The 15,343-nt window shown below is 40.2% G+C and overlaps 1 non-coding gene across 1 annotated transcript; it reads right to left on the bottom strand.

Moving 5' to 3' along the window:
• Positions 1–4,357: 4,357 nt before the first annotated feature.
• On the bottom strand, positions 4,358–4,465 carry LOC148548722 (small nucleolar RNA R71). Its single transcript, XR_015897550.1, has one exon. It is a non-coding gene; the product is annotated as a small nucleolar RNA R71 (small nucleolar RNA).
• Between the last annotated feature and the right edge of the window lie 10,878 nt (positions 4,466–15,343).

Genomic DNA, 15,343 nt, shown 5'->3' with positions numbered 1-15,343 from the left:
ACGCGATCGCGTAAATGACGCGATCGCGTGGATGGCAAAAAGAGTAAATGACGCGATCGCCCGGGGCATCCGATCGCGTCGCTGGAATTTGTGCTAAATGCACAAATCTAGCGTCATTTCAGTGCAACTCTCTGTCTCCTTTTGGGGTGTGGTGCAATCCATGCGATGCGATCGCGTCGCTCACGCGATCGCGTGGGATTGGTATTGTGCAAGTGACGCGATCGCATGAGTGACGCAATCGTGTGGGTCAATTGTGCGAAACGCACAATGGCCGCACAATTCTAGCCTAACTTTCTGGACGTTGGATCTTTACGCCGATCTCCAGGTCACGCGGCCGCGTGGATGACTGATGAGCGGATAATTTATACGCTTTTTGGCATTGTTTTTAGTATGTTTTTAGTAGGATCTAGTTACTTTTAGGGATGTTTTCATTAGTTTTTATGTTAAATTCACATTTCTGGACTTTACTATGAGTTTGTGTGTTTTTCTGTGATTTCAGGTATTTTCTGGCTGAAATTGAGGGACTTGAGCAAAAATCAGATTCAGAGGTAGAAGAAGGACTGCTGATGCTGTTGGATTCTGACCTCCCTGTACTCAAAGTGGATTTTCTGGAGCTACAGAACTCAAAATGACGCGCTTCCAATTGCGTTGAAAATTAGACATCCAGAGCTTTCCAGAAATATATAATAGTCCATACTTTGGCCGAGTTTAGACGACGTAAAAGGGCGTTGAACGCCAGTTCTATGCTGCTGTCTGGAGTTAAACGCCAGAAACAAGTCACAAACCAGAGTTGAACGCCAGAAATATGTTACAACCTGGCGTTCAACTCCAGAAAGAGCCTCTACACGTGGAACATTCAACCTCAGCCCAAGCACACACCAAGTGGGCCCCGGAAGTGGATTTATGCATCAATTACTTACTTCTGTAAACCCTAGTAGCTAGTTTATTATAAATAGGACTTTTTACTATTGTATTAGAAATCTTTGGATTATCTTTGGATCTATTGATCACGTTTGGGGGATAGCCACTCGGCCATGCCTACCCTCTATTCACTTATGTATTTTCATACGGTAGAGTTTCTACACTCCATAGATTAAGGTGTGGAGCTTTGCTGTTTCTCAAAGATTAATGCAAAGTACTACTGTTTTTCTATTCAATTCAACTTATTCCGCTTCTAAGATATTCATTCGCACTTCAACCTGAATGTGATGAACGTGACAATCATCATCATTCCCTATGAACGCGTGCCTGACAATCACTTCCGTTCTACCTTAGATTGAATGAGTATCTCTTGGATCTCTTAATCAGAATCTTCGTGGTATAAGCTAGATTGATGGCGGCATTCATGAGAGTCTGGAAAGTCTAAACCTTGTCTGTGGTATTCCGAGTAGGACTCTGGGATTGAATGACTGTGACGAGCTTCAAACTTGCGAGTGCTGGGCATAGTGACAGACGCAAAAGGAGGGTGAATCCTATTCCAGTATGATCGAGAACCTCAGATGATTAGCCATGCCGTGACAAAGCATTTGGACCATTTTCACAAGAGGATGGGATGTAGCCATTGACAACGGTGATGCCCTTACATAAAGCCAGCCATGGAAAGGAGTAAGACTGATTGGATGAAGACAGTAGGAAAGCAGAGGTTCAGAGGAACGAATGCATCTCTATATGCTTATCTGAAATTCTAACCAATGAATTACATAAGTATTTCTATCCTTATTTTATGTTTACTTCTTATTTAATTTCGAAAACTCCATAACCTTTTGATATCCGCCTGACTGAGATTTACAAGGTGACCATAGCTTGCTTCATACCAACAATCTCCGTGGGATCGACCCTTACTCGCGTAAGGTTTATTACTTGGACGACCCAGTGCACTTGCTGGTTAGTGGTATCGAAGTTGTGACAAATTATGAATTGAGATTAGAGCACCAAGCTCTTGGAGCCATTACCAGAGATCACAATTTTGTGCACCAAGTTTTTGGCACCGTTGCCGGGGATTGTTCGAGTTTGGACAACTGACGGTTCATCTTGTCGCTCAGATTAGGTAATTTTCTTTTTGTTTTCTTTTCAAAAATTTTTCAAAAATCTTTCAAGAATTTTTCCTTTGTTTTCGAAAAAAAAATAATAATTTTAAAATAAAAATATTTTCAAAAATATATTTTTTCTTCAGAATTTTTAAGAATGAATTCTAGTGTTTCATGAAGCATGTTGAAGCCTGGCTGGCTGTAGGGAATGTCAGGCGTGTCATGTCTGAGTTACATACTAAAGCTTGGCTGGCTATTAAGCCATGCCTAACCCTTTGATTGGAGCTTTAGACTAAAAAGCATAAGATTCCTGGAATTCATATTAAAAATTTTGGAATCCTTATTTTTCTTTTTCAAAATGAATTTTGAAAAAAGTTAAAAGAAAAACCAAAAAAAAAATTTAGAAAATCATAAAAATCAAAAATATTTTTGTGTTTCTTGTTTGAGTCTTGAGTCAAATTGTAAGTTTGGTGTCAATTGCATATTCATCTTGCATTTTTCGAAAAATTCATGCATTCATAGTGTTCTTCATGATCTTCAAGTTGTTCTTGGTATGTCTTCTTGTTTGATCTTGATGATTTCTTGTTTTGTGTCTTTTCTTGTTTTACGTGTGCATTTTAGCAACCATAGAGTCTAAACATGAAACATTTCTAAGTTTGGTGTCTTGCATGTTTTCTTTGCATATAAAAATTTTCAAAAATAAGTTCTTGATGTTCATCTTGACATTCAAAGTGTTCTTGGTGTTCATCTTGACATTCATAGCATTCTTGCATGCATTCATTGTTTTGATCCAAAATTTCCATGCATTGAGCATTTTTAGTGTTTTTCTTTCTCATCATAAAAATTCAAAAAATCAAAAAAAATATCTTTCTCTTTTTCTCTATTAAAATTTCGAAAATTAGATTTGACTTTTTCAAAAATTTTTAAAATCTAGTTGTTTTTATGAGTCAAATCAAATTTTCAATTTAAAAATCTTATCTTTCTCAAAACCTTTTTCAAAAATCAAATCTTTTTCATTTTTCTTAGTTATTTTCGAAAATTATAAAAAGATTTTTCAAAAATCTTTTTCTTAATTTTATCTCATAATTTTCGAAAATAACATCATCAATTAATGTTTTGATTCAAAAATTTCAAGTTTGTTACTTGCTTGTTAAGAAAGATTCAAGCTTTCAGTTCGAGAATCATATCTTGTGATTTCTTGTGAATCAAGTCATTAATTGTGATTTTAAAAATCAAATCTTTTTCAAAACTTATTTCAATCATATCTTTTCAAAAATATCTTCTTATCTTATCTTTTTCAAAAATTTGATTTCAAAATATCTTTTCTAACTTCTTATCTCCTTATCTTTTCAAAATTGATTTTCAAAATTTGTTTCAACTAACTAACTAACTTTTTGTTTGTTTCCTATCTTTTTCAAAACTACCTAACTAACTCTCCCTCTCTCTCTAATTTTCGAAAATATCTCCCTCTTTTTCAAAAATTTCTTTTTAATTAACTAATTATTTTAATTTTTAAATCTTAATTTTCGAAAATTACTAACATTTTTCAAAAACTATTTTCGAAAATCACCAACTCTTTTTCAAAAATTATTTTCGAAATTCTCCCTCTCTCATCTCATTCTAATTATTTATTCATCTACTAACATCTCTTCCTCACATCACTCACCAAATTCGAACCCCCTCTTCCATCTGTGTTCGAATTTTTTCTTCTTCTTTTCTTCTACTCACACAGGGACCTCTATACTGTGGTAAAAAGGATCCTTATTATTATTATTTTTCTGTTCCCTCTTTTTCATATGAGCAGGAGCAAGGACAAGAACATTCTTGTTGAAGCAGATCCAGAACCTGAAAGGACTCTGAAGAGAAAATTAAGAGAAGCTAAATTACAACAATCCAGCAAGCACCTTTCAGAAATTTTCGAACAGGAAAAGGAGATGGCAGCCGAAAATAATAATAATGCAAGAAGGATGCTTGGTGACTTTACTGCACCTAATTCCAATTTACGTGGAAGAAGCATCTCCATTCCTGCCATTGGAGCAAACAATTTTGAGCTGAAACCTCAGCTAGTTTCTCTGATGCAGCAGAACTACAAGTTTCATGGACTTCCATCCGAAGATCCTTTTCAGTTTTTAACTGAATTCTTGCAGATATGTGATACTGTTAAGACTAATAGAGTAGATCCTGAAGTCTACAGGCTCATGCTTTTCCCTTTTGCTGTAAGAGACAGAGCTAGAGTGTGGTTGGACTCTCAACCTAAGGATAGCCTGAACTCTTGGGATAAGCTGGTCAAGGCTTTCTTAGCCAAGTTCTTTCCTCCTCAAAAGCTGAGTAAGCTTAGAGTGGATGTTCAGACCTTCAGACAGAAAGAAGGTGAATCTCTCTATGAAGCTTGGGAGAGATACAAAGGACTGACCAAAAAGTGTCCTACTGACATGCTTTCAGAATGGACCATCCTGGATATATTCTATGATGGTCTGTTTGAATTAGCTAAAATGTCATTGGATACTTCTGCAGGTGGATCCATTCACCTAAAGAAAACGCCTGCAGAAGGTCAAGAACTCATTGACATGGTTGCTAATAACCAGTTCATGTACACTTCTGAGAGGAATCCTGTGAGTAATGGGACGCCTATGAAGAATGGAGTTCTTGAAATTGATACTCTGAATGCCATATTGGCTCAGAACAAAATATTGACTCAGCAAGTCAATATGATTTCTCAGAATCTGAATGGAATGCAAGCTGCGTCCAACAGTACTCAATAGGCATCTTCTAAAGAAGAAGCTTATGATCCTGAGAATCCTGCAATAGCAGAAGTAAATTACTTAGGTGAACCTTATGGAAACACCTATAATCCATCATGGAGAAATCATCCAAATCTCTCATGGAAGGATCAACAAAAGCCTCAACAAGGCTTTAATAATGGTGGAAGATACAGGTTTAGTAATAGCAAGCCTTTTCCATCATCCACTCAGTAACAGACAGAGAACTCTGAACAAAATACCCCTAATTTAGCAAACTTAGTCTCTGATCTATCTAAGGCCACTGTAAGTTTCATGAATGAAACAAGGTCTTCCATTAGAAATTTGGAAGCACAAGTGGGCCAGCTGAGTAAAAGGATCACTGAAATCCCTCCTAGTACTCTCCCAAGCAATATAGAAGAAAATCCAAAAGGAGAGTGCAAGGCCATTGAATTGATCACCATGGCCGAACCCAAAGAGGGAGAGGAGAACGTGAATCCCAGTGAGGAAAACCTCCTGGGACGTCCAGTGATCAATAAGGAGTTTCCCTTTGAGGAACCAAAGGAATCTGAGGCTCATCTAGAGACCATAGAGATTCCATTAAACCTCCTTATGCCATTCATGAGCTCAGATGAGTATTCCTCTTCTGAAGAGAATGAGGATGTCACTGAGGAGCAAGTCACCAAATACCTTGGTGCAATCATGAAGCTGAATGCCAAATTATTTGGCATTGAAACTTGGGAAGATGAACCTCCCTTGTTCACCAATGAACTAAGTGATCTAGATCAACTGACATTGCCTCAGAAGAAACAGGATCCTGGAAAGTTCTTAATACCTTGTACCATAGGCACCATGATCTTTAAGGCTCTGTGTGACCTTGGTTCAGGGATAAACCTCATGCCCCTCTCTGTAATAGAGAAACTGAGAATCTTTGGGGTGCAAGCCACTAAAATCTCATTAGAGATGGCAGACAATTCAAGAAAACAGGCGTATGAACAAGTAGAGGACGTGTTAGTAAAGGTTGAAGGCCTTTACATCCCTGCTGATTTCATAGTCCTAGATACTGGGAAGTATGAGGATGAATTCATCATCCTTGGAAGACCCTTCCTAGCCACAGCAAGAGCTGCGATTGATGTGGACAGAGGAGAATTGATCCTTCAAATCAATGAGGACAACCTTGTGTTTACAACTCAAGGATCTCTCTCTGCATCCATGGAGAGGAAGCATAAAAAGCTTCTCTCAAAACAGAGTCAACTAGAGCCCCCACAGTCAAACTCTAAGTTTGGTGTTGGGAGGCCACAATCAAACTCTAAGTTTGGTGTTGGGGAGTCTCAACAATGCTCTGAACTTCTGTGAGGCTCCATGAGAGCCCACTGTCAAGCTATTGACATTAAAGAAGCGCTTGTTGGGAGGCAACCCAATTTTTATTTAATTATATTTTTATTAGTTATATGTCTTTATAGGTACATGATCATGTGGAGTCACAAAATAAATCAAAAAAATTGAGAACGGAATCAAAAATAGCAGAAGAAAAATCACACCCTGGAGGAAGACCTTACTGGCGTTTAAACGCCAGTAAGAAGCATGTTTTGGGCGTTCAACGCCAGAACAGAGCATGGTTCTGGCGCTGAACGCCAGAAATGGGCAGCATCTGGGCGTTTGAACGCCAGAAATGCACCCTGGAGAAAAGCTGACGCTGAATGCCCAGAACAAGCATGGTTCTGGCGTTCAACGCCAAGAATGGGCAACAAATGGGCGTTCAACGCCCAGAACAAGCACCAATCTGGCGCTGAACGCCCAGAGTTGTGTGCAAGGGCATTTTGCATGCCCAATTTGGTGTAAGGTTGTAAATCCTTGAACACCTCAGGATCTGTGGACCCCACAAGATCACCTCAGGATCTGTGGACCCCACAAGATCCCCACCTACCTCCACTTACTTCTTCTCACCCCTTTTTCACACAATCCCATAAACACTCTTCCCCAAAACCCTTCACCAATCACCTCAATCTCTCTTCCCTACCACCTCTTCACCACTCACATCCATCCACTCTTCCCCATAAACTCCACCTACCTTCAAAATTCAAAATCAATTTCCCACCCAAACCCACCCTAAATGGCCGAAACGCAACCCCTTCTCCCTCTCCTCTATTTCTTCTTCTTCTTCATCTATTCTTTCTCTTCTTGCTCGAGGGCGAGCAAAACTCTAAGTTTGGTGTGGTAAAAGCATAAGCTTTTTGTTTTTCCATTACCATTGATGGCACCCAAGACCGGAGAATCCTCTAGAAAAGGGAAAGGGAAGACAAAAGCTTCCACCTCCGAGTCATGGGAGATGGAAAGGTTCATCTCCAAAGCCCATCAAGACCAATTCTATGATGTTGTGGCCAAGAAGAAGGTGATCCCCGAGGTCCCTTTCAAACTCAAGAGAAATGAGTATCCGGAGATCCGACATGAAATCCAAAGAAGAGGTTGGGAAGTTCTAACAAACCCCATCCAACAAGTCGGCATCCTAATGGTTCAAGAGTTCTATACCAATGCATGGATCACTAGGAACCATGATCAAAGTAAGAACCCGAATCCAAAGAATTAAGTTACAATGGTTCGGGGGAAATACTTAGATTATTAGTCCGGAGAATGTGAGGCTGGCGTTTAACTTGCCTATGATGCAAGGAGATGAGCGCCCCTACACTAGAAGGGTCAACTTTAATCAAAGGTTGGACCAAGTCCTCATGGACATATGTGTGGAAGGAGCTCAATGGAAGATTGACTCCAAAGGCAAGCCGGTTCAACTAAGAAGACTGGACCTCAAGCCTATGGCTAGAGGATGGTTGGAGTTCATCCAACGCTCCATCATCCCACTAGCAACCGATCTGAAGTTACTGTGGATCGGGCCATCATGACCCATAGCATCATGATTGGAGAGGAAGTAGAAGTTCATGAAGTCATCTCCCTTGAACTCTACAAAATAGCCAAAAAGCCCTCTCCTGGGGCAAGGCTAGCTTTTCCCCATCTTATTTGCCATCTATGTTACTCAGCTGGAGCTTTCATAGAAGGAGACATTCACATTGAGGAAGAGAAGCCCATCACTAAGAAAAAGATGGAGCAAGCAAGAGAGCCCATTCATGGAGCTCAAGAGGCGCAGGAAGCTCATCACCATGAGATCCCGGAGATGCCTCAAATGCATTTTCCTCCACAAAACTATTGGGAGAAAATCAACACCTCCCTAGGAGAATTAAGTTCCAACATGGGACAACTAAGGGTGGAACATCAAGAGCACTCCATCATCCTTCATGAAATCAGAGAAGATCAAAAAGCAATGAGCGAGGAGCAACAAAGACAAGGAAGAGACATAGAAGAGCTCAAGGACATCATTGGTTCCTCAAAACGCCACCATCACTAAGGTGGACTCATTCCTTGTTCTCACTTTCTGTTTTTCGTTTTCTCTATGTTAAGTGCTTATCCATGTTTGTGTCTTCATTACATGATCATTAGTAGTTAGTAACTTTGTCTTAAAGTTATGAATGTCCTATGAATCCATCACCTCTCTTAAATGAAAAATATTTTAATTCAAAAGAACAAGAAGTACATGAGTTTCGAATTTATCCTTGAACTTAGTTTAATTATATTGATGTGGTGACAATGCTTCTTATTTTCTGAATGTATGCTTGAACAGTGCATATGCCTTTTGAAGTTGTTGTTTAAGAATGTTAAATATGTTGGCTCTTGAAAGAATGATGACTAGGAGACATGTTATTTGATAATTTGAAAAATCATAAAAATGATTCTTGAAGCAAGAAAAAGCAGCAAAGAACAAAGCTTGCAGAAAAAAAAATAGGCGAAAAAAAAATAGAAAGAAAAAGAAAAAGGAAGCAGAAAAAGCCAAAAGCCCTTAAAACCAAAAGGCAGGGGTAATAAAAAGGATCCCAAGGCTTTGAGCATCAGTGGATAGGAGGGCCTAAAGGAATAAAATCCTGGCCTAAGCGGCTAAACCAAGCTGTCCCTAACCATGTGCTTGTAGCGTGAAGGTGTCAAGTGAAAACTTGAGACTGAGCGGTTAAACTCAAGGTTCAAAGCAAAAAAAGAGTGTGCTTAAGAACCCTGGACACCTCTAATTGGGGACTTTAGCAAAGCTGAGTCACAATTTGAAAAGGTTCACCCAATTATGTGTCTGTGGCATTTATGTATCCGGTGGTAATACTGGAAAATAAAGTGCTTAGGGCCACAGCCAAGATTCATAAAATAGTTGTGTTCAAGAATCATCATACTGAACTAGGAGAATCAATAACACTATCTGAACTCTGAGTTCCTATAGATGCCAATCATTCTGAACTTCAATGGATAAAGTGAGATGCCAAAACTATTCAAGAGGCAAAAAGCTACAAGTCCCGCTCATCTGATTGGAGCTATGTTTCATTGATTGTTTGGAATTTATAGTATATTCTCTTCTTTTTATCCTATTTGATTTTCAGTTGCTTGGGACAAGCAACAATTTAAGTTTGGTGTTGTGATAAGCGGATAATTTATACGCTTTTTGACATTGTTTTTAGTATGTTTTTAGTAGGATCTTGTTACTTTTAGGGATGTTTTCATTAGTTTTTATGTTAATTTCACATTTATGGAATTTACTATGAGTTTGTGTATTTTTCTGTGATTTCAGGTATTTTCTGGCTGAAATTGAGGGACTTGAGCAAAAATCAGATTCAGAGGTAGAAGAAGGACTGCTGATGCTGTTGGATTCTAACCTCCCTGTACTCAAAGTGGATTTTCTGGAGCTACATAACTCAAAATGGCACGCTTCCAATTGCGTTGGAAAGTAGACATCCAGAGCTTTCCAGCAATATATAATAGTCCATACTTTGGCCGAGTTTAGATGATGTAAAAGGGCGTTGAATGCCAGTTCTACGCTGCTGTCTAGAGTTAAACGCCAGAAACAAGTCACAAACCAGAGTTGAACGCCAGAAATACGTTACAACCTGGCGTTCAACTCCAGAAAGAGCCTCTACACGTGGAACATTCAAGCTCAGCCCAAGCACACTCCAAGTGGGCCCCGGAAGTGGATTTATGCATCAATTACTTACTTCTGTAAACCCTAGTAGCTAGTTTATTATAAATAGGACTTTTTACTATTGTATTAGAAATCTTTGGATTATCTTTGGATCTATTGATCACGTTTGGGGGCTGGCCACTCGGCCATGCCTACCCTCTATTCACTTATGTATTTTCATACGGTAGAGTTTCTACACTCCATAGATTAAGGTGTGGAGCTCTGCTGTTTCTCAAAGATTAATGCAAAGTACTACTGTTTTTCTATTCAATTCAACTTATTCCGCTTCTAAGATATTCATTCGCAATTCAACCTGAATGTGATGAACGTGACAATCATCATCATTCCCTATGAACACGTGCCTGACAATCACTTCCGTTCTACCTTAGATTGAATGAGTATCTCTTGGATCTCTTAATCAGAATCTTCGTGGTATAAGCTAGATTGATGGCGGCATTCATGAGAGTCCAGAAAGTCTAAACCTTGTCTGTGGTATTCCGAGTAGGACTCTGGGATTGAATGACTGTGACGAGCTTCAAACTTGCGAGTGCTGGGCGTAGTGACAGATGCAAAAGGAAGGTGAATCCTATTCCAGTATGATCGAGAACCTCAGATGATTAGCCGTGCCGTGACAGAGCATTTGGACCATTTTCACAAGAGGATGGGATGTAGCCATTGACAACGGTGATGCCCTTACATAAAGCCAGCCATGGAAAGGAGTAAGACTGATTGGATGAAGACAGCAAGAAAGCAGAGGTTCAGAAGAACGAATGCATCTCTATACGCTTATCTGAAATTCTAACCAATGAATTACATAAGTATTTCTATCCTTATTTTATGTTTACTTCTTATTTAATTTCGAAAACTCCATAACCTTTTGATATTCGCCTTACTGAGATTTACAAGGTGACCATAGCTTGCTTCATACCAACAATCTCCGTGGGATCGACCCTTACTCGCGTAAGGTTTATTACTTGGACGACCCAGTGCACTTGCTGGTTAGTTGTATCGAAGTTGTGACAAATTATGAATTGAGATTAGAGCACCAAGCTCTTGGAGCCATTACCAGATATCACAATTTCGTGCACCAATGATGCGGTCGCGTGGGTAATGTTTTACGCCATTTGACGCGATCGCATGGATGATGCGGTCGCGTGGAGCACCTTCTCTCTCTCTTTTTTTTATGCAGTATGCAGAATGCAATGATTAATATGAATGCGATGCAAAATTCCATGTTCAATATTATAAAATAAAATAACACTTGAAAACAAACAAAACGAAATAAAAATTGAAAAATGAACGATCATACCATGGTGGGTTGTCTCCCACCTAGCACTTTTAGTTAAAGTCCTTAAGTTGGACATTGGAGGAGCTTCCTGTTATGGCGACTTATGCTTAAATTCATCCAGAAATCTCCACCAATGCTTGGAATGCCAATAGCCTCCGAGGTCCGAAACTAGGCACGTGAAGCTTCTGGGCAGCTTCAAACAGATTCTCAGACTCCCGGGGTGACGAATGTTAGCATAGATTCCAGAATCCCAAAATTTACTTTTAAATCCACCTTCGTTTTGATCTATACTTTTCCATCTGGGCAGTTTAGAGATTAGATTCTCACCAGGATAACCAAACATTTTCCAAGATCCATCCGGTTGATTATGATGCCAATCCGTGCACTTCAAGTTGAAGCGTGGAACCTTATCGAACCTTGTGCACCAGCTCTGAGTACGAGCCATTTTCCTTTTACTCTTAAAGGCACAGAGAGCTCTAAGCTGGCCATCTGTTTCAAGCAAACCATATTCAAGTGGAAAAATATAGTTAAAAGTTAAGGATTGTACCCACTTGAAGCTTGTATTGGGTGGTTATGGCCTTGGGGTAGGTGGTTCCAGTGGTTCTGTGAGTTCTACTCCCTTGTGCTCTTCTGTGAAATTCTCCACTTCTTTGCAGAATTCTTCAAATGTAACATCATCCTGATCAAAGCCATCTATGTCTTCCTCATCACTTGGGTCATAAATGGGCGGTTTAGAGAAATCTACCTCCGCGTCATCTTCGTATTCATCTGGGGAAGAGTCTTCGATCTCAGAGAATTCACTTGCAGATGCAAGTTCATTATCATCATCAAGGAAACTTGCTTCTGGAATTATCCTGTCTAGTTCTTCATAAAATCTTAGCTTTGGAGGTTGTGCACTATCCTCCTTAGCATCAATTGTAACATCCTTGACAGAATTCTCCACAACTCTGGATTCCCATGGGGGTTCAGCGTCTCCTAAGTCTTCAACCAACTCTTCTTCTTGTACAGTGACAGCTTCCTCTACTTGTTCTAGTACGAAGTCAGGCTCTGTCATGTCCACTGGAGTCTGTAGTATCTCCTTCATGCTACGCTCTTCATTAGATTGTCAACATGGTGTTGTGGGAGGTCCTTGAATGTTCGAACGTCTGGCAAGTAATTGACTTATTGGTTGCTCCAGTTGATGAATAGTTGTTTGAAGTTGATCTGCTGTTTCCTTGAGGCGAATCTCTGATTCCCGGGGTGATAGGTTTGGACGTGGTACAAGGGGAAGTGGTGGTGTTTGGGAGTGATTGGATTGGAGCTGGGGTAAATGAGGATCATGTGGTGGTGAATGGTGAAAAGAAGCTTGTGAGCATGGTGGTTCGAGGTTATGTTGAGAGGATGGTCTATAGGCACGTGGTGGGGCTTGTTGGTAGTTACAAGGTTGTCCACCATATCTTTCAGCTGGGTATGCATTGCAGAATGGTCTTTGTCCATGATATCTTGGAGGGTATTGTTGCCTAAAGGGTTGATTAGGTCCTCTCGGCTCCATCCATCCTTGATTGGTTTGACCTTGATGCATATTCCTGTTATAACTTTCATTCCTTTCAATAACATTAGAACCAAACTCAAAGCGAAAGGGGTGAGAATTCATAGTAGCTGATGAAAATAAAAGGGAAAAATAAAAACAAATAAACAAGTAAAAGAAGAATATTTACAATAACCAATAATAAGGCACAAGATTGCAATTCCCCGGCAACGGCGCCATTTTGATGAGAGGAACTTTTGCGTGGTCTAGAAATTCGCGGATAAATCCTCGTTGCAAGTATAGTTTCTAAACCTTCAAAAGTCCTTTCATACAAAAGTTTTGGTTGTCACAAGTAACAAACCCCTAAATAAATTGATAACCGAAGTATTCAAACCTCGGGTCGTCTTCTCAAGGAACTGCAGGGAAGTATGTTCTTATTATTGGTTATGGAGATTGTAAATTGGGGTTTTGAGAATGAGGAGTAAATAGTTTAATTAGCGAATAAAGTAAATGAAGAACAAGCAATTTAAATGGCAAGTAAAATAAATAAATGACTGTAAATAAACTTTTGGCAAGGTATGAGAAACTATAGGTCCTATCCTGGCTATCCTTATCAATGATGATGAGAATTGAATCTTAATTCCGCTTTGTTAACCTTTACTAAGATAAAGGAAGGTCAAGGGATTAATTGGATTGATCTTCGGATCCTATTTTATTTTCTAAGAAAAGATTGGGATTCTTGAAGCTCAATTCAATTAACAAAGATAACAATTATCAAGCATGTTTGAGTTTGATAACTCCTGAGTTACTGATTTCTTAACCAAAACCAAAAGGAGAAAAGTAAATCTACTGGAATAAGAATGTCTTCAGATTGGGGATAATTGTAACTAATAAATAAAAGAAAGCAATATTAACTGAAATACCTCAAATAACATTAATCCAAAATAATAATTTGTAACATGGAAGAATTCATAAATTAAATTGCAAAAGTAAATAATCAACTAAAGTAGTGAATAAAAGTAAAAGAGAAGCTTGAAGTAAAGGAACATTAAACCGGGGATCAAGAGTTACTCCCGAATTAAGAGAAATCCTAAATCCTAATCCTAAGAGAGAGGAGAGAACCTCTCTCCAAACTAAATCTAACTCACGAAAACTAAACTAAAGTCGTCTTTCTATGAATGGATGAATTCCCTCACTTCATAACCTCTGGTCTATGCCTTCTGGACTTGGATTTGGGGCAAAAAGGGCTTCAGAAATCGTTAGAAGCGTTTTCTGCAATTTCTGGTGCGTGGCCTCTGTCACGCGTCCACGTGGGTCACGCGGTCGCGTCATTCGGAGCTTTTCTTGTCACGCGGTCACGTCAGTCATGCGGCCGCGTCATATGTGTTTTGCTTAAGGTGTGCGGTCACGTCAGTCATGCGGCCGCGTCGCTGTTGATTTGCACTTGGCATGCGTCCACGTCGCCCATGCGATCGCGTGGATGCCAGTTTCTTTAGAAACTCCGTTTTGTGCTTTCCTTGCATTTTTGTATGTTTCCTTTCCATCCTTTAAGTCATTCCTGCCTTAGAAGATCTGAAACTACTCAACACACTAGTCACGGCATCGAATGGAATTAAAGGTAATTAAAATAATTAGTTTTAAAGCATAGGAAATATGTTTTTCACATACATCACATAATGAGGAAGGGAAAGTAAAACTATGCAATTAATATGAATAAGTGGGTGAAGGATTGAATAAATCACTCAAACTAAGCACAAAATATATCATAAAATATGGGTTTATCAGGGAGACAACCCACCATGGTATGATCGTTCCTTTTCAATTTTAATTTTATTTTGTTTTGTTTGTTTTATTTTATTTTATTTTCCCTAGTATCATTCATAACATCCGAATCAGCATCTGCATTTTGTATTCTGCATATTCTATACAAAAAAAAAAGAGAAGCTCACACCACGCGTGCACGTAGGCCACGCGTGGGCGTCGATTGCAAATCGGCGACTCCATCCAACGCCCAGAAAGTTGGGCTGGAATCGTGCGGCTGGCATGCGTTAGGAATAAATTGGACCACGCGTGCGCGTCCATGACGCGTTCGCGTCGCCTGAAAGTTTTTGCCCCCTAAATTGAAACAGAGAGTTGCGCCAAAACGATGCTGGATTCGTGCATTCAGCACAATTCTGGTCGACGCGTACGCGTGCTTCACGGGTACGTGTCATCTCCACCTATCCCTCTTCACGCGTTCGCATCAATGACGCTTCCACGTTGTTTCAATTTTACTTCATCCACGCACACGCGTTACCCACGCGTACGCGTGGATTTAAATTCCCTAATCCCCCCTGACGTGAAAACCCTAGCCTCAGCGTTACTTATCCCCCCCAACGTTCCACCTCCATTCTTCTCTCTTCCTTCCAACCTCCCACTGCCACTAGCCACCACCGCCACTATCATCGCCGCACCGCCACCGTTGTTGACCCCCAAACCCGTCGCCGCACCGCCACTGTTCACCCCCCCTCTTCCCCCTTTTTCTCTTCTTCTCCTTCTCCTTCTCCCTCTCAAACCCCCACTTCCCCTTGCCCCGTCGCCGACCCAGCCCCCCGCCGCCACCGTCACCCCTACCCCCTCCTTCCTTTCCTTTTCTTCTCTCCCCCTTCTCACCCCTGCCCCGTCGCCGACCCCAAGCCCGCCACCATGCCACCATAGCACCACCACCGCGGCACCGGAGCCGCCTTTCCGCCACCACCAGTG

The sequence above is a fragment of the Arachis ipaensis genome, chromosome B8 (genome assembly GCF_059453495.1).
Source record: "Arachis ipaensis isolate K30076 ecotype BB chromosome B8, ASM5945349v1, whole genome shotgun sequence".
Lineage (NCBI taxonomy): Eukaryota > Viridiplantae > Streptophyta > Magnoliopsida > Fabales > Fabaceae > Arachis > Arachis ipaensis.
The sequence above is the reverse complement of the archived record's forward strand: the minus strand, read 5'-3'. Positions and strand labels throughout refer to the sequence as shown.